This window comes from Onychomys torridus, chromosome X (assembly GCF_903995425.1).
Source record: "Onychomys torridus chromosome X, mOncTor1.1, whole genome shotgun sequence".
Taxonomy (NCBI): Eukaryota; Metazoa; Chordata; class Mammalia; order Rodentia; family Cricetidae; genus Onychomys; species Onychomys torridus.
Genome location: NC_050466.1, coordinates 99,673,239 through 99,693,023, shown reverse-complemented (window position 1 = coordinate 99,693,023; position 19,785 = coordinate 99,673,239).

Sequence of the window (19,785 nt, the reverse complement as noted above, 5' to 3'; positions counted from 1 at the left end):
GGTAAGTGCTTTTTCAAATATGTCTGAGAACGTGTCACCCAGACACCTAGGAGATTGAGGATAACACTGAAGATCACTGACGTCCATTTATTAACAGTAGCATGCCAGCTAAGCATTTTCAATCTCACAATCCTGTTCAAGATGGAGCAGTACCTACTTCTCAGGAGTGGCTCTGGGCAACATTTATTGGCCTCCTGAAATTCATTTAGCCCCCTTTGAAGATACCTTAAAATTTGTGAGTCTGAATGTAGCCATTATGAGACCATTAATTCTGCTCCTTGTGAGATGCCTGTTTTTCCTTTATGGTTCTTATTGCAGAGCTGCCAGCTTAAGTCGTGCTGGGTTCAAGAATAATGGGCCTCAGCGGTTTGTGTTCCTGGAGTTGTGTCCATGCCAATGGATACCCACAAGCTCCAGAAGAGAATTTGACATCACTGCTGCTGTTGTTGCTTTTATAACAGTGACAACCACCACTGCTACTGTTTCTGGGATTGCCATTTCATAATTGGTTACTACAGCTAGCACAGTGGATACCCTGGCAGCAAAAGTAGCTACCACAGTTAATTAATTTTTCATTCTATTGGTCATGACAAATTTGAATCAATAGTTATATACATTTCGATTGGCTTTGAAAGTTATAAATTTACAAACTCAAGTTCCATTTGCTCTTGGGATACCATCTTATAAGGATTCCAATTTGCAGTAAGGCTCATTAAGGAAGGGAATGGCTCAGTTGCCTTTAGCCTACCGGCTATGGGTGGGTTAAGACTTCTGTTGGTCCTTTCTGTGTCGAACACACAGATTGCAAGCCCAGTGCCACTTAGAGATCTTTAGCAACAGTTAACTCTGCAGCTCTTACAATATTGAGCCTGTATGATAATGAGTATTCAGAGACAGGTAATGCTCACCAACCTAAAACAGAACACTTGTGTGGCCTGGACAGGTGTCTCCATGACGGGTAAGATGACCTGCTGACATCCCATGCAATCTAATCAGAAGCTCATTTTTTAGTAAAAGGTGTGGGGGGGACCTGTAGGTCCCTGGCCCCCGTTTTGGGTAACTGTTGCATTGCTTGCTGACCTTGACCTTGATATACTCCCTATGCTATTTCCCGGCAAGATTCCACCCTCCTGAATGCTTAAGGGAAGCTCCTTTTCTGTGTATCCAGCATATTGGGCGTTAACAACTTAGAAACAAGATTGTAAAACATAAGCGGGGTTGGGGATTTAGTTCAGTGGTAGAGCGCTTGCCTAGCAAGCGCAAGGCCAGGGGTTCGATCCTCAGCCCCAAAAAAACAAAAACATCAGAAGCGAACTTCTGCCCTCCGGGGTTCTCCCCTTGTGCTATAAGCTTGTATTTAAGACCTCCTCCCTCCTTCAATAAACGACATTCGGCATTCAAAGAAAAAAAAGAAGAAGAAGAGGGGGTCAAGATCATGATGGGGAACCCACAGAGATAGCTGGCTGGTGCTAATTGGAGATCACTTACTCTGGACTGACAACTTGGGAACCTGCATGGGACAGAACTAGGCCCGCTGAATGTGGGTGACAGTTGTGTGGCTTGATCTGTTTTTGGGGTCCCTGGCAGCAGGACCAGGACTTATCCCAGGTGCATGAACTGGCTTATTGGATCCCATTCCCTGTGGCGGGATATCTTGCTCAGCCTTGATACAAGGGGGAGGGGCTAGGCTCTCCTTCAATTTGGTATGCCAGACTTTGTTGACTACCATTGGAGGCCTTACCCACTCTGAGGAGTGGATGGGGTAGAGTGGGAGGGAGGTGAGGAGGCGGGAGAAGGGGAGGGAGGGGGAACTGGGGTTGGTATGTAAAGTGAAAAAATTTCAATAAATAAATATATTTTTTAAAAAAGAACTAAAAAATTGTTTTTTCAATAATGACCCTGATTCTGCAAATTCATCCCACACTAGCAATAAAGGATCATCCTGATATTGCTTCATTAATTAGGATATTACTTTCAAATAGTATGAATTTACAGTTAGTTCAATTCTTTTCCATTCAAGATATGTGTTAAATGGTTATTTAATTTATTTAAATATTTTCACAAACTGGTAGAAAACATCTAACATTGCTCTTTTGTAAAATAGCAGTGTTAGCCTTCATCAAGAACACCTCTTTTGGAAGTTTTAAAAACAATAAATCTATCCGGGCGGTGGTGGCGCACGCCTTTAATTCCATCACTCAGGAGGCGGATCTCTGAGTTCAAGGCCAGCCTGGTCTCCAAAGCGAGTTCCAGGACAGGTGCAAAGCTATACAGAGAAACCCTGTCTCGAAAAACCAAAATCAATCAATCAATCAATCAATCAATCAATCATTCAATCTACAAGTACACTTAAATCCTTAAATCCAAATTCTTTTTTTAAAGGGAAGCCTTAAGTTTTATTAGTTTAAACTTTCCAGCAGCATGATAATGAATTAAGAGTTCAAAATTGGAACTGGGGTTGTAGCTCAGCATTAGAACACTTGCATCATACATCCAAAGCCACTGGTTCCAGGCCCTGCTTCACACACACACACACAAAAAAAAAATGTTAAAGCTTCCTTAAATCCAACAGACTGCCAGTTACTAGATGAAAAACTTGGCCAAATTCATTTATCCTCTCAGTCATCTCATCTGTAGAAGCAGGACAACACCCTCCTGGAGATGTATTATATTACATAACATAGGCTAATTGCTTGGCACACAGCACTTGGTAGACAGTGTGCACTGAAAAGATAGGAATCAGGGATTTCATTGGATCAGATTTTTCCAACTAATTTTCAAGGATAGCAAAAGCAACATTATATTTTTCAAACACCTTTTCATAGTACCTGAGAGTTGAGACTGGATTAAAAATTTGGGCTTCTAAGTTTTATTGTATCAAAAACTCTAGATGAAACATGTTCTCTGATATTGCTTTAAATGCATGAAATATGCAATGGAGTTTTAATTTTCTCATGCTTGTTCAGTCTGTAATTTACTACTTCAATCATGTTGTGGCTGTATATACATTTCAGTTTATAATTATTTGAGATATTAATTCCAGTATTTGGCATATATTCAAATTCAGATATGAAATTCTAATTCAAGAGTGGAAATTGAGCAAAGAAACACCAATTTTTAACTGTTATTTACCCTTATGGTTTATATATTTTTTTTTGTTTATTTGTTTTTTTTTTTTTTTTTTTTGGTTTTTTACTTATTTATTTTTTTGAGACAGGGTTTCTCTGTGTAGTTTTGGTGCCTGTCCTGAACCTCACTATGTAGAACAGGCTGGCCTCAAACTCAGAGAGTTCTGCCTGGCTCTGCCTCCCAAGTCTTAGGATTAAAGTTGTGTGCCACCACCGCCCAGCTCACCTTACGGTTTATATCTTAAATTTCTTGGTATCACTGCCTTCTTAATTTCTAAAGTTCTCTTAGTAACCTAAGAACAAGGGTATTACATACTTGCATACTTCTGCTATTTACTCCATGTGCTAAGTCATACACCTAGATGACAGCTACTATTTTTTCAATCACGTAATTAGTCATCGCTTATGTTCCTATAGTGAATCTGTTAGAATATCATAGCTTGTTTCTTTTATGAAAGGAGGAGAAGCTTTTGTAATAACCCCTCTCACAACCTTTTAATAAGAGGTTCATGAAGAGCTTTGTTGATATAATTTTGTTCTTAACTTTCTGGATGATCAAAAATAATGTTTTAAGATTCCATAGTACAGTTTATGTAAAAAATACTTTAAATTTACTTACTTACAGTTCTCCATGATTAATGATGATTTATAGAACATATTTTTACAAGTTCTTAGTTTGTCCAAGTCAAAGCAGAGGGAAAGTGGTTAATCACTTCCAGAAATTTGGCAAAGCATGTATCTGTCAGACTGCTGGTGTTAATATGCACCAGCCATTGATCTAGTCTCTTTCAAATACCTTTGAAGAATAGTACTTCTGTGGACTAATTCCAGAAATGATAAAAATACAAGATTTGTATGTAGAGAGATAGACAAAATAATTCTAAAAATATTTCTGTAGTTTGTGTTTGTATACAAACTTATCATGTGTGTAAATTCACAAGTGACATCATTCTTAAAGATTGACTCTTCCCATGGACATAGCTGATGATATCAGGCATGTTCAGGGCAGGATGGCTATAGCCCATAGTCTGACCATGGTCTGCCATAATTTACCTAGTTCTGTAAATCTTAAGGAATAAAAGAAAGGTTCTTTTGCTGCATCAAGAACAGATGACCTTTAGTACAAAGCAATTTTCGCCCTGTGCAACTTGTGCGCTGAGGTCAAATATTTGGTGCACAATGTTTAGAGTCTTGGTATGAAGCTGTTCCAGTTTGCTACTATGAAAAGGAAGACATCCAGTGACTCACATAAGAATATAGCCCTTTTTTGTATTCAACCTTTTTTTAAATCAAATTTTGCAAATGTTCTTTGCATATCGATGTTAGAAGATTTATGTTTCAATGTTCTTTCCCCCTACTTTTAAGGCACTATATTTTTGTGTCTTTGTTTTTCATAAATATAAATGTGATGCAGCTGACAAACATTCATGAAACTACTGAATGCCTTTTTAAATTGAAAAACTTCAGCAATTGAATCCACCAACGGACATTTAACATTTCTCTTATATCATAAGTTATTCGAGATATTTCTGAAAGTCAAAGAAAATTGTGATAGCACAAATTAGATATTTTAGCATATTTTATGTTGACAGTATGACTTATCTAAAAAGGAGAATTGGAGAAGAATAAAATAACAATCACAGTTGATAGGAGTCTGACCTAGGTTCCTTGCATATATGTTACGGCTGAGTAACTTGGTATACTTGTGGGATTCCTAACAGTGGGTGTGGGGGTGGTCACTGACTCTTTTGTCTAATTATGGGACTCTTTTCCTCTTGCTGGGTTGCCTCATCCAGCCTTGATGTGATGGTATGTGCTTGGTCTTATTTTAGCATATGCAGTGTTTGGCTGATGTCCCTGGGAAGTCTGCTCATTTCTGATAGTACCTTAAACTCTGATCAAATCTGATTTTGAATTTTGAGTTTCCTTAAATAATTGTCCAAGTAATTTAGGTCTTTCTGATTATGGACGATTTCTAACTTCTGGTACTTGAAGTACATATGTCTAGCAATTAGTTTACTGTGGTTATATCCCTATTACCACTTAAGTATGTAAATGAAATAAAGAAGAAAAAGAATGAAACAAAGTTAGAGGATACAAATGGGTAAGAATTCATTTCCATTTTTTTGTGGGGGTCACTTGATGGACATGGGGATACTTGAGGTGAAGATCTGGTCTATATTCATATATGATGAGCATTTATGAAACTATTGAATACCTCTTTAAATTGAAAAAAAAACTCAATAATTGAGTCCATCAATGGACATTTAACATTTCTCTTATAAGTCATGTATATATGGAGTTCATTTTCCTTATATATACTTAAATACGGTCAAGTAAGACAAGATATCCCATAAGGTTTATAAAGAGACTGACTCTATTTTGATATTTGACTGCTGATTGTTTTCATTTTCTACTCTGCTGTCTATTTCTGTTTTGCTGGACCTTTAAACTCTAAAGCCACAGGTGACCACAAAAAAAAAATCTAACCTCCCTTTACAAGCTATTTTTTATATATCTCAGGATGCTTGCCTGTTATGGCCTCCTCAAAAAGGCTCATTCTGTAAATAAACACATTTTATCTATAGTCTCTTGCTGTGTGGAATATTAACATCTGCACCAAATTCAGGGGGAGTATTTGTTTACTTTCTGCAGGGAATCTTATCAAATTAAGAATCACTGATTAAAAAAAATACCAGTACTTTGAATGATTTATCATTATAATGATTGATTTCTGTTTTCCACATTGAAAGAGCAGGTAAATACTATAAAGAACATAGTAAAAATGAGAATAATAAAATAAAAAACTCAAGTTCAGGGGATATGTGTTAACATATACAAGTTTGAAAGTATATTTTAAGAATTGGATCCATATAGTTTCATATTTATATGTTTATTCTCTTTATAATTTAATCATTTACTCTAGTGTTCAAGCGACTCAGGGCTTAAGTAGCTTAACTCTCTTCCACTTTTAAATTAAGTCTGGTTTGTTGCCCTCAACTTTCTCATTGGTAGATAAATCACACCTGTATATCACAGGCCAGATTTGGAAAAACAATGTAAATTGTAATACTAACTGTATACATAAATACTGTCTAACAATATTTGCAAGTATATAGTAGCAGAAACATAGTATTTGCAGTTGGGAAAATTACACACTAGAACATTTTTCTACATACTTTAATAATGAATATTTAAAGACTCTAGCAGAGAGTTTAAGATATAAAAGTACTCATTAATAGCCTTTTATTTAATCTTATTGATAAATCAAAGACTTCTTCAACTTGATGCTTTCCAATTTCTTGCCAAGTTTTCATGTCTTTTAATATAATTAAGAAACAGTAAATTAAATAATAACATCATTATCCCTACCACTAATGTATGACAGTTACTTTAACTTTGTACCATGTAACCTATTTTTATATCTCTTTTTTTTTTCGAGACAGAGTTTCTCTGTATCTCTTTTAATATCTCTTTAATTGGATTTATTTCTCTTCCTTGGGCTTTCTGAAGTCTGTTCATCTCTTTTGATGTCTGGTAAATCCAGACACTCTATAATAAGAATCTGACTTGCATAACAAAAAGCAAACCATCCAGTATTTCTAGCTATCCAATCAGCATTTCCTAATTATACACTGACCTCCCTCTAACATTGTTAATTTTACAATACTTATATAATACCCAGAGTGAACAGCTTTGACTTGTACAATTATAATCATGGCAAATTTAGATTTGTGAAGATTGTGAAAAATAAAGCAATATTATGATTATTCCATAATATACTCATATTTTAAAATAGTTTATACTTAAAGATAATGAAGTAGAGTGGTATCATAATTTGAAAATATATTAGCTATTATGTTAATCCTATGGGATCTATTAACTATACGTTCTACTCACAGTATAATCCTGAAACACTACTTGTCTGAAAAATCATGAAAGAAACTACATGAAGAATTTAAAATTATAAACTGGACTCCGGTTATAGCTCTATTTTAGGGTATTAATTTGAACTCTGAATTTAAAAGTCACTTATTACTTACTGTTCTCTTCTGCAGTGTGGAGCTAAGTCAATTCGGAATTCTGGTAGGTATATGAAACCATCAGCCTTGGTGTCCTAGGAAAGAATGAAAAAAATATAAGTGGAAGATTTAAGAGAGAGAGTACAAGTTGAAATAGAAAACCAAGAGCTATGTCACCAGTGTTGTAACAAACAACATTTTTCTAGACTGCTTATTAAGGAATGCAGTTTGCTTAGCATGCACTTGAAATAGCTTTCTGCAAAGCAAATGGACCATGCATTTATTAAACCATCAATGGTAACAACAGATTTTACATTAGTGATTATACAGAATTATTTCAAAATATGCAAATAGCTCTCACCATCATTAAGGCATTTGAAGCAGACAAAAATATATCAATGAAGCTCAGCCAAGAGAAGAGCTATAGCAGCATTTAGAACATTAATAAACCTTCAGTTGTGTCACATAGAATAATGATTATAGGTATCAATCATTTTCAACTTCAAAGCTAAAATATCTAACTGAAATATCTAAGGATGAAATTGTTTAGCATAAGAGCATCACACAGAGCAGATTTTGAAATTTAATCTTTTATTTCTGTGTCCTTTATATCATTATATATATATATATATATATATATATATATATATATATATATATATATAAAAGCAACCCATCAAATTTGTAAGACAGTGTCATGAATTGACACAAGGTCAAATACCTTCTGACATGTCTATAGAACTTATTCAATCCTAGTCATAATAAATCTGCCCATGTTTACCAGACCACTTTTTTCTGAGTCGCAATTTCTTCAAGGATAAAAAGGGGATTTATGTTATTTCTAGGTTGTAACATTTGTAACTCACAAGGGAAAAGATACTTTATAATATTAAAGTTATGAGAAATGTAACTCTAGTAATCTTGAAATTAAAAACAAATCAGAACCTCTATATTTTAGTAACAATCTGATAAAGATCATTTAGAAAAATACTCACAAAAATAGCATCATTTAAAAAGGTGCCAGAACATTGATTCATCTTATATTAAGTAAATTAATTGTAAGAAAATTCTTTATGTGAAAAAACACTATGGTGAATAGAATTTACTGTTGTGGTGATATTTTCTTGGTGCACCCCAATAAAGCTTATCTGAGGATCAGAGGAAAAAGTCAGCCACAATAGCAAACATAGAAGTCAGGCAATGGTAGCACATGCCTTTAATCCTAGCATTTGGGAGCCAGAGATCCATCTGGACCTCTGTGAGTTCAAGATCACACTGGGGAACAGAGCCAGGCATGGTGACACATGCCTTTAATTCTAGCACTAGCCATAGAAGTCTGGAGGTCTGTACAGACAGACAGGAAACGGTGTAGCTGGGTGGAGAGAGGAAGTGAGTTGGCAGAACAGAACGGCATGTAGGTGTGGGTATACAGGAAACATGTCTCTTTCGAGACTGAGATGTTGGTAAGGTTGTCTGTGGCTTGTCCTATTCCTTTGATCTCTCAGTTTTAACCCCAATATCAAGCTCCAGATTTTTATTAATAATACTGTTTAGTAATTCTTCTTACATCTGACGCCCAATGTGTTTTTCTGCTTAATTTCAACAGGGGTAACATTCATGATATTTATCATGTCTGGCTGGAATATGAAATGATTTAGTATTTCACATTTGCTCTTCAAAACTTGAAGAAGAAAAATTCCACATTGTTTGAGAAAAAGGGAATAGGAGAATATGATGGGAAATAATATTCATTAAAAAACTTACGTGACAGACATTGTACCATGGTTTTTTTTTACATATGTTAACTACATTGTCACAAATAGTCATTGATTAAACTATCATATTGGAATATATATATATATATATATATATATATATATATATATATATATATATATATATGTGTGTGTATATATATATGTATATATATATATATATATATATATATATATATCCACATATGAGAGATATATTGCTGAATTAGTTAGGTGACACCAGGGGAGATAAATATAGTACTTTTGAAAGCTTATGATCTAGGAGGAGATAGTTTTAATATAAGATTAATAAATTAGAATTACAAGGGGTCAAATGCTGTGATTAAAGTTATATGACACCAAGAGATAATGAGTATTTAACTGGTGGAGTAGGATCAAGAAAGGCTTCCCTAAAGAAGTGATGTATTGAAGTAATATCTGAAGGGAAATTGAGTTGTTAATGAAATTAACATTCAGGGATCATGGAATATTACAAGAAGAAGGAAGACACATGTAAATATTCCATAATTGGATGGAGCACAGCACATTCAAGAAAATAGAAGTGGCCAGTGTAGCTGGAATGTAAAAATCACAGGGTGGATAGTATAAGATATAACAGAAGAGGTACAGGATTTATATAAGGCTTGATAGTCCATGATAAGGACATTTTTGTGTAATGGAAAGTTAGTAATGGCTTTCAATAGGGAGACAAATAAGAAAATGGGGTGAAATGAGGTAGTAGGGATATGGCAAAATTTATATTTAATAAGATCCCCTAATTATAGTGGTAAACTAGAGGGAGGCCAAAGTGAATATAACAAGACAGAGAGTGGTGGCTACTGAAATTGTTTGAAAGCTAACAATGGCTTGGACTAGACAGTGGAAATGGGGAGAAAATGATAAATTTGATAGATACTTAGGGGATAATTTTGGAGAGACTAGAGATGGATACACTGTATGAAGCAAAAGAGTAGGATTTGAGGATAACTCCTTAGCAGAAAACCAGAGGGAAGAGGTCATTTTAAGGATAGCAGTATAATGAATTTTGCTTTGCACATGTTGAATACGGGAAATCTTGATAGCCCAATGGAGAGATAATTGAACTCATGAGTCCTAAATATATGATGAGAAATTTAGGGTATAGCAATAAATATATGCGACTTATATGCATATAGTAATTGAGGCTGTATACATTGGAAAATAATTATTGAAAGATGTGTACAACAATAACAAAACCTAAAGCTGGTTCCTGAAGAACTGAAACTTTAGTGTCTTAGAAAATATGACAATTTTGAAAAAAAAAATCGTTTAGGAGTGACATGAAGAAAACGAGGGAAGGTCCAGTAAAATGAAGTCTGAAAGTGTCTTTTGGACTTAGCAACATCAAAGTTTCATGGTTATTTTCTGAAAATTGTCCCAAAAGAGTAGGGGGAAAGAGAGATTAGAGAATACTTGAAGTGATTTAATGAAAACACAAAGCATAAAAATAGTATCAAGAAGTTTGGCTGTACATGACATGTGTTAATGTAAATACTGAAGCTTTAATCAAAGCTCTAGACACCTCTCCTCAGTGAGATAACTTTCAGAGCATCTTATAGTTGGTATGTCCAAAATAAAACTCATGACCTTGCCTATTCCTTCCTGTAAAATGGTATTTGTTTGGCTTTATAACCAGTAAAAGACACCTCATTGATTTCACTTTTATCCAAATGAAAGGATTATAGAACTAAAAAATAAAGTTTGTGAGATGGATCTGGTTGAGAGTGAGAGGATCAATACAAAATAGGAAGAGATGAAAATTTTGGCAAGTATTATGACTCATTTTTGAAGAAAGTGGGCTTCAAGGAAGATAAAGAACTTTCTTGGTCTTTTGCAGTTAATAAGTGAAAGGGCTTGGAGTAAAACCAGATATTTTTGGTTTCAAAACTATTAAAACATTGATTAAAATACCTTTACTAGACATACTAGACAACTTGGACAGCCTTTTTAAAAGCAAGAAGTAGCATCAATAGCTTATTGCTGACATTCGGTATTATGAGCATCTTTTTATTTGCCAGAAGTGTATACCTTACTCCTAACACAAAGGACTATTTTCAGCAATAGGCTTTCTTTGCTTCCTGGTGTACTTACATTCAGATGCGAGAACCAGTAGAGAGTTGAGTGTTTCAAAATAAACCAGTATTTTTTCCAACTGAAAAAGGAGATTCCTCTAGATTCTCTCTTATGCCAAAGCCATCCCTCACATTTCCCGTGGCCCAGTTCAGTACAGGCTATTGCACAAAATCGAGGTTTAGAACAAGAACGACGGTCTTCCTCAGAGAAAAATGTGGGCAAGAGACTTTTAAACCAAGACACTGCAAAAACAAACAGGAATAAAATGTTAGTTTGGATATCATAGCAATACAGACTGAATTATAACATTTTCACAAGTTTACAATAATCTACCAAATCAATTTTAGACAGTTGCTCTCCTCACTACAAATGGTAATATTTTTTATTTTTCTTTACTTACAGTCATTTATATTTCTTATTTTGTCAGTAGTTACTTAAGCATTCCTTTTGCTTTTCTTCCTATTGTTCCACTAATTTTTAAGTTGATATATTAAGGATATTAACCTTCTGTCTGTCATATATATTCCAACTCTTTCCCCCAGTTTATCTGCCTTTTTTTTGTTTATGACACTGTGTATGTATACAGTTTCCACTATTTAGCCATCGATATGAAAAGTATATGTTTTTGCCTTTTATTGTTAGATGTTTTACTCATTTTTACATTCAAATCACTAAGACATCCTGTTTTTTATATATCATATAAAATAGGGATCTTGGGATATTTCTATTTCCAAATGGTCTGACAGTTGCTCTGAACCATCTATTGAATACTCTTTTCTCTACTGATTTCAAATATTATCATTATTACACTTTGAATCATTTTGTATATTTAGTCTATTTCAATATTTCTAATTTCTTTCATTAAAATATCGAAACATTTTATCTTTTCTGGATAGTATCATATGCTCAAATTAATTTTTGTATTTATTAAGGAATATTTATTTCCAGTTAATCTTATAATTATTTTTGGATTTTTTTCTCATACTATTTTCTCCTAGATGAACTTTTAGAACTAGGTTTATCTTCAAAAAATATTTTGTTAAAATTGTGATTGAAAAATTTAAAGTGAACTTAAAACACATATTTACTACAGTGGATATTCTGAGCTTTAAACATAGCCATGGCCTTAAAAAAAAAGACAAAAAACCCATAGCCATGTAACACAATTTATCAAGACTTTTCTGAAAAGTTTCTATTTTTCTCATATATGTTTTATATATTTTATTTTCTTTGGTATTTTGTATTTTATTGTTTTGTTGCTATATTAGAGCAAAACTCCATCTACTTGTTAGTATTTTATTGCTGTTATGCAATAGATGATATAAGTGGTTTTAACCTCAGAAGTTCAATGTCTCTTATTCTACTTGTTAGTAAATAGCCTAAATCTGTAAAGAAAAATCTGAAATGTAAATAAATTAGTTTTAATTAAAGTAAGTTAATGGATATAAATCAAACACTTATATCAGTGCAAATGAGATTATGAATGTCACCGAGACAAAATTTGGCTCATTTGAAAAATACATTTAAAGTATCTCAGCATAATAAACATGGAAGTTTGGCCTGGGAATACTTCGATGTATTGAGCTTATCAGTCCTTGCTTTGTAAAAGGTCAAGACAAACCTACTCCTACTATTTAACTTTTAAAAAAGTTCGTATTATATTAATTATAACTGTCATAATTGTCACTATAAGTTTATAGTTGCCTTCTAAAAATGTATCACTCCAGAGCCCATCCTGTAAAAATTACTCTAACTACCAATTTACTGGTCTCTTGGTATCCTACCAATATAATCAAATTTTCTAGCTGGTTTAAGTTGAATAGCTGCTCATATTAGATTACTTAACGTGAAGAGTTTATGTAAAAAACAAAACAAAACAAAAAATACTCTACAGATCTCTTCACAAAGCTATTCAAAGTTGCACATTTTTCTTATGGTCAGCTATTTCTCAGGAGCACATTACCGAAGAGAACAGTTTAACACAAAATTATGAAGTAATGGTATTTCTAGCACAGGAGTTCACTTTTGTTGTGTTCGTTCATACAGGTATAAATATGTAAGAAAGATGAAGACTAGGATTGTAATGATTTTTCAATATTGATACTTTAAATTTTGGTCTCTCCTTTCCACTTCTTCTGTGGAAGTGTTGGTGATAAAGATAAATTCTTCTTCAAGACCTTAGTACCAAATATTTTCAAAGCTACAAATGTGTTAGAGATCATGTATTTTAATCTTTTGCTTCACTGAGGGAGAATTAAGACCAATAAAATTCAAGTGATATTTGCAATGTTATTGCTAGTTGGTGACAGATCTCGATCAAGAATCTAAGTCTTCAATTATACCTGTTTCCTATATTTGCCCATAACTCTTGCTAAGATTTTTAAAAGATACATTTACTTTAAAGCCTTTTACTGGATCCATATTAAGGAAATGTACTTGATAGCTTGCTAAAATATTGTTAAAGTAAATGTGTGCACTGAGAAGAGGTTGAATAAAGTTATGTCAGCAATATTTTTCTAAATACTTGGAGTAATCATAAGGCAGGCATCTTTTTACAAGGAACCCACCACAAAATTCAACAAACATATCTGTCTGAAAAAGACATCCCTCTTTAACAAAGAGAAAACAAATAAAACAAAGTAGTTTGTCTATTTTATGAATTTTCTGTGAGACAAAAAGAAACCCATCTGTGTATATAACATACAGGGTTTGCTGTATTTTACACACACACACACACACACACACACACACACACACACACACACACAATCTTTTCCATCATTTTTGAATGTTTAACTTAAATTATTGCCAGGAAAATTACCGATTATGAAACTGGGGTATTTTTGAAGAATGACCGACAAAAGGAAAATGTATATAGTCAACAATCTGCTCATGCAGGAACTATAACAAAAATGTTCTATAACATCTCTGAGATTTTAGGGCTGATATTATGCTTCAGCTTTTCAATACAATCAGTAGTTGAGAGAAATGCATTTACAAGAACAGAAGTGAACAAAGCCAACAAATAGAAACTTACAATCGATCCAGTTTTGGGCCTTTGCCTTCATGAAGCAATTTATAAAATCCTATAAAGAAAAGAATATGCAAATTAACTAACCCATCAAATTAAACACTTATAATAATTTTCCATATTCATTTGATCAGGCAATGATAATGCTTTAACTTCAATTAAACATACAGAAGTAATATGCAAATACTTTCAAAACTTTAAAGCACCAAAATATTTTACTATAATCAAGAATTGCTAGTCATTTTATTATAGAAGGGAGATTAATTAGAATGTAGGAAAGTACAAAAATATTTTACTATCATTAGGAGTTGCTAGTCATTTTACTATAGAAGAAAGATAAATTAGAATCTACCAACCACAGGATAAGCAAGACTGCTGTGAAAGGCTGGCCTCTGGACATTAAATGGCTAGTGTACATGTGAACCCCCAGCAGCTGCCTTTATTACATAATACTTACAGAAGATCAAGTGAATTTAATAGTCCAGCATGGAGGAAAGAGGGGCTTTTGATGTCCTACTCTGAACTATGGAGCTAATGGCAGTTAATGGCTGCTAAGGAAGGGTGTGGCATTTTTCATTGTGTGTGAGAAGGTGGGGGTAGTCATTGGTACACAGCCCAAGAACCAGTGGATGACCCTACACATGTGTACATGTGGGAATCATGAAATGGATTTAGTGGGTTATAATGCAACAACATTACTAAACAAATAAGTGAATAAAGTCATTAACTTGGGAGGGAGTTGGGAATATGATAGGGCGTTTGGGAAGGGGTAACTAGAAGGAGAAAATAGGGAGACATTATGAAGAGGATACAGGGAGAAATAGAGGGAGGTAGTAGGGGATGGATATGACCAAGAAACATTGCATAGATGCATACAAATTTAAGAAGTATTTAAATGATTAGATTATTATCCTCCATTCTATTAATTTCTCCTACAATTTCTAGAATGAACCTTTGTTTCAGCTGTTTGTTGTTTTTTAATGCATGGTTGGGTAAAATTATTATTAGGTATTCTGATAGTTTATTATTTTGTTTTGTCAATAAGGTATGATAGTTCAAAAAACTTATATGGAATTAAAATGATCAACGAAATATGAGAAAATATGTTTTATAACACTTTTTGTGCTAGCCCCCTTTGTAGTAGGCAATTTGTAATTTTCCAATTTATTCTATTGTTTTTTTTTGTTTTGTTTTTTTGTTTTTGTTTTTTTTTTCCCGATGGGGTTTCTCTGTGGAGCTTTGTGCCTTTTTCCTGGAACTCACTTGGTAGCTATTGTTTGTTCATTTCTGAGTTTTCTTGTATCAAATCTTCTTTTACATTTTTACTAGAAAAAATAATTTCCAGATAGCCAGGCAGTGGTGGTGCATGCCTTTAATCCCAGCACTCAGAAGGCAGAGGCAGGCAGATCTCTGTGAGTTCAAAGCCAGCCTGATATATAGAGTGAGGTCCAGGACAGCCAGGGCTACACAGAGAAACCTTGTCTCGAAATACCAAAAAAAAATTTCAGATACATATCTGAAGTTTTCCTTTTTTAATTTTTTAAAATTCAATTAAAATATAATTACACTACTTTCTCACTTCCATGTCCTCCCGGCCCTCCCTGTCTCTCCCTTCATCCCCTCCCTTATCTGTCTCCTGAGGACTCCCTCTCCAGTTCTTAAACTGATGGCCTCTTTTTGATGATTATTTATGTATTTATATGTATATAATAAATACATATACCTAAATACACCATTCTAAATGTTTTTGACTTTTGACTTTAAAGACAATTTTTCACTCCGAAGCCCAGGCTGGTCTTAAATCAAGATCCTATGCTTTTACTTCCTGAGTGCTGGGATCACATGCATGTATCATCATGCCTGACAGATCATTTTAATGCCAATTTAAAACCTAAAGCTGTGACATATACTTATGGCCAGTTGCCTTCCTACAAATCAGTGAAATACTAGCAGTTTCTAGTTTAGTTTCACTTTGCTCTGATTGATAGCTGATGATTTTTTAATGTTATGGGACAAAGAAAATAGCCAATTTATATTAAGACATCTCTCTTGATTCCTCCCACTTTTTCTTAGCTACATTAGTACTTTTGGCTCCTCAACAGGTAACTTTTCCCCCCAAATACATTGATTTTTGATAATCACTATTACTTCCTACTGTTTTGGTGCATACATGAAGCAAACAATTTAAAGTAGATAAGACTTACTATAAAAATAAAAATTAAACTTATAGCTTAAAATCCCTGTACTACTAATTATCACTAATGTATCAAGATTATCAAGACAGTAGATATAATTTTTGATATTTTACCAGTAAAATTCATAAGCTAAATTGACTCAAAGCTATTCTTTGAGTTTACTGAATTAAGTTTAAATAATTGTGTATATGAAATTAGATTGGCTTGTATTAAAAAACTAAGATACTTATCTGTACTGCCTTTTATATTACATAAATAGTTGCTGGCAAGTTTATAATTGAAACTAAGTTTTTATTATTCTTAATGAATTGCAAGGAAATGTAATTTTCTTAAGTAAATAAGACAGCTTCCAAATTTTCTGAAAAATTCTGCATGTCTATGCTTGGAGTATAAATTCCATTTTATTTTTAAAAGGAGATTGAATTACATACAACTCCGAAGTACACAACTATAAAGTGTGTATAAATAGTTTGTGTCATCTGGTCTAATCACCTAAAGTCCCATAAAGTGGATTTAACATATGTATTTTTTTCCCTATGATAACATTAAAAAATAATTTCAAAATGAAACAGTGTAAGAACACAGTTAGTGGCCCAGATGAATAATCATGTCCATGTAGCTCAACATTTCTTGATAACTAGACTAGTAATCTTTTTGCATTAACATATATTGGAAACCAACATTCAAATACACATAATTATATGCCTAGCATAGAACAGATACATAATACTTGAAATCATAGTTATCAAAAAGATAATCAGAAGCTAAAACAGACATAATTCAAGATAGCTTAAACAAGTAATCAATTATGTCAAATTATCAATTTAACATTATTTTTTGAGATTATAATATAATTACATAACTAATTTCTTTCCTTTCCTTCCTCAAAATCTTCCCAAATAGCTCTTCTCTCTCTCTCTCTCTCTCTCTCTCTCTCTCTCTCTCTCTCTCTCTCTCTCTCTCTCTTTCCCTCAAATTCATTGCCTCTTTTTTCATTAACTGTTACACATATTATATATTATACATCCTATAATACATACACATATATATGCTGAGCTAACCTACTCAGTTTGTATAAGTTACTTGTATGTATGTTTTCGTAGCTGACCATTTGGTATTGGATAACCATTTGGTGTGCTGTTCTCTGAGCAAGACTATTTCTCTTGTTCCCAGCAGAGTTACCAAAAATTTAAACAACAAACCTAAATGTATTTAATGATATTTTCAAAAATATTTGGACAGTTCCAAGAGTAAGTTTAAGCTCATTTAAGCCTCCACAAATGCCTCAAATCTCAAGTTTTATGACATAAAAACCCTAATATTTAGAATAATACTTTAAATGCCTAATATAAAGTATGTATGATTACTGTGAAAATCAGCTTCCTTTAAATGAAATTCTAAAAATACTGAAATGTGTTTTGCAATTAAATAAGAAAATCTAGCTGAATGTATAATAATTGCCATTATAAGTTATCAGTCCAAATTATATTTTTAAATATTTGGCTTGGCTAGAATGTGATTTGAAGATATCAGTAATTTTAACTGGTGAAAAAGTCCCAATTACTGTTAATACTATTATGATTTCTTACTTCATTAATTTTCACTCAAATGCACTGCTAAATTAAATGTAGACATTAATGAATATGATGTATTTTTTAAATGGCCAAGAATATTTTGATAGAACATTTGAGGGTCTCTACCCTATTAGAAAAAAACGATTCTTGAAAAAAAGAAATGTAAATGCAGAGAAAGACAAAGGCAAATAAGAAAACTGATTCTAGAGAAGAGAAATATTAAATCTACATAATTATTCAACAAAGTACATCTACAAGAAAGACAATATTAAAAATGGAACAAAAAGTCTGCCATATTAAAAAAAGAACAAGTACCAACAGGCAAAAAGAAAATAATTTTGAGGAATATAAATTGATAGCTAAGCTATTGGAGGAGCTTTCTAAGTTGAAGAGAGTCATGAGACTACATATTACTAATTGTGCAGATTTAAAGTAAATGATGTACTTGCTCATTACTAATATAGCATTGTTTTTTCCATCTTGAGTTTTAGTTTTCTATTCATAGATTTCTTTAGCTCAGTGATTCTCAATTGGAGGCTTGTTCCCCCACTGGAATAAATATCTGGCAACATCCTAAGACATATTTTGGGTCATAGCTTTCAGATGCAGTATTGTCATCTACAAAGAGTCCAGGATCCTGCTAATATACTCGTCTGTAGGCAGAACATATCTTATGACAAATTTTGGCCTAAGAACATGCTCAGGATGAGATACTCTGCTTTAGTCAAGGATTGTTGTTGGAAGGATCAGAGATAGAATTGCCAAACTATGCTAAAACACTGAATAATGGCATTTACCATTTTATAATTAGATTAAAATACAGACCACTAATTCTCTTATTTTGTAAGGAGTCATTTATTTACTAATTTATTAAATTATATTTTAGTGTTGCAGATTGTACAAGAAAAAAAATTATCTGCATATTTCTTTCACAATAATTCAGACTCCGTGCAATAAATGCCACAGCTATGGATTGTTTTGACTATTTGTATGTACTCTCTTGGCAGTTTATTGAGAAGGAGATGAATTGAGACTATGGTGAAATACTCAAAAGCTTAGTTACTACTTTTAAGTGCAGGAATTCCTTTCAAAATATTAAAGTTATTAGAAAAAGGTTTCCCTTGGAGATTTAAATAGTATATTTTGGCAAAATATTAATTTAAAAATAATTTCCCCAGAAGGCAGCCAGATACATCTAATTTGTAACTTAACAATTAAAATAGACACTATTGACATTATTTGCCATACTATTAAGATAGTTACAATTCTACTCTCAATTGGAGTGGTGTTTGTCTTGTGTCTTAATCCCTCCTTACCTCTACAGAAAATTTGGCCATTTCCCCCCTCCACTGTCCAATTTCTCACTTGATATCCAAAAGACCAAGAAACATTACTTTCTTTCACTGTGGTATTGGATTTTTAAGCACAGAACATTTGAAGAAGGTTCTTTACAACATGCCAATAAGTGGATGGTAGTAACTGGGCTATGGCTCTGTCCTAAATAGGTAGATACTAAGTGGTATGCCTTATACATACAGGTTAACATGCTGTCAAAGTACTTTTTTTTGCTATTTCTATTTTTGTCTTCCATTAATGGCTGTACCATGGATAATGTACTAACAAATTATTTTCTTCAACCCTTAGCATTTGTTTATTTTATTTTATTTATTTTTTTTTGTTTTTCAAGACATGGTTTATCTGTGTAACAGTCCTGGATGCCCTGGAACTCACTCTGTACATCAGGATGGCCTTGAACTCACAGAGATCTACCTGCCTCTGTCTCCTACATGCTAGGATTAAAGAAGTGTACCAACATGACCTGGATAATCATAGCTTTTAACAGGCACCCAAAGTTTCTTTTTAATTTTTTTTCTTAGCTTTATTTGATTTTGTGTGTATGTTTGGCCTGCATATGTGTATGTGCACTATATGCTTGCCTGGTGCCCATGGAGGTCAGAAGAAGGCATCA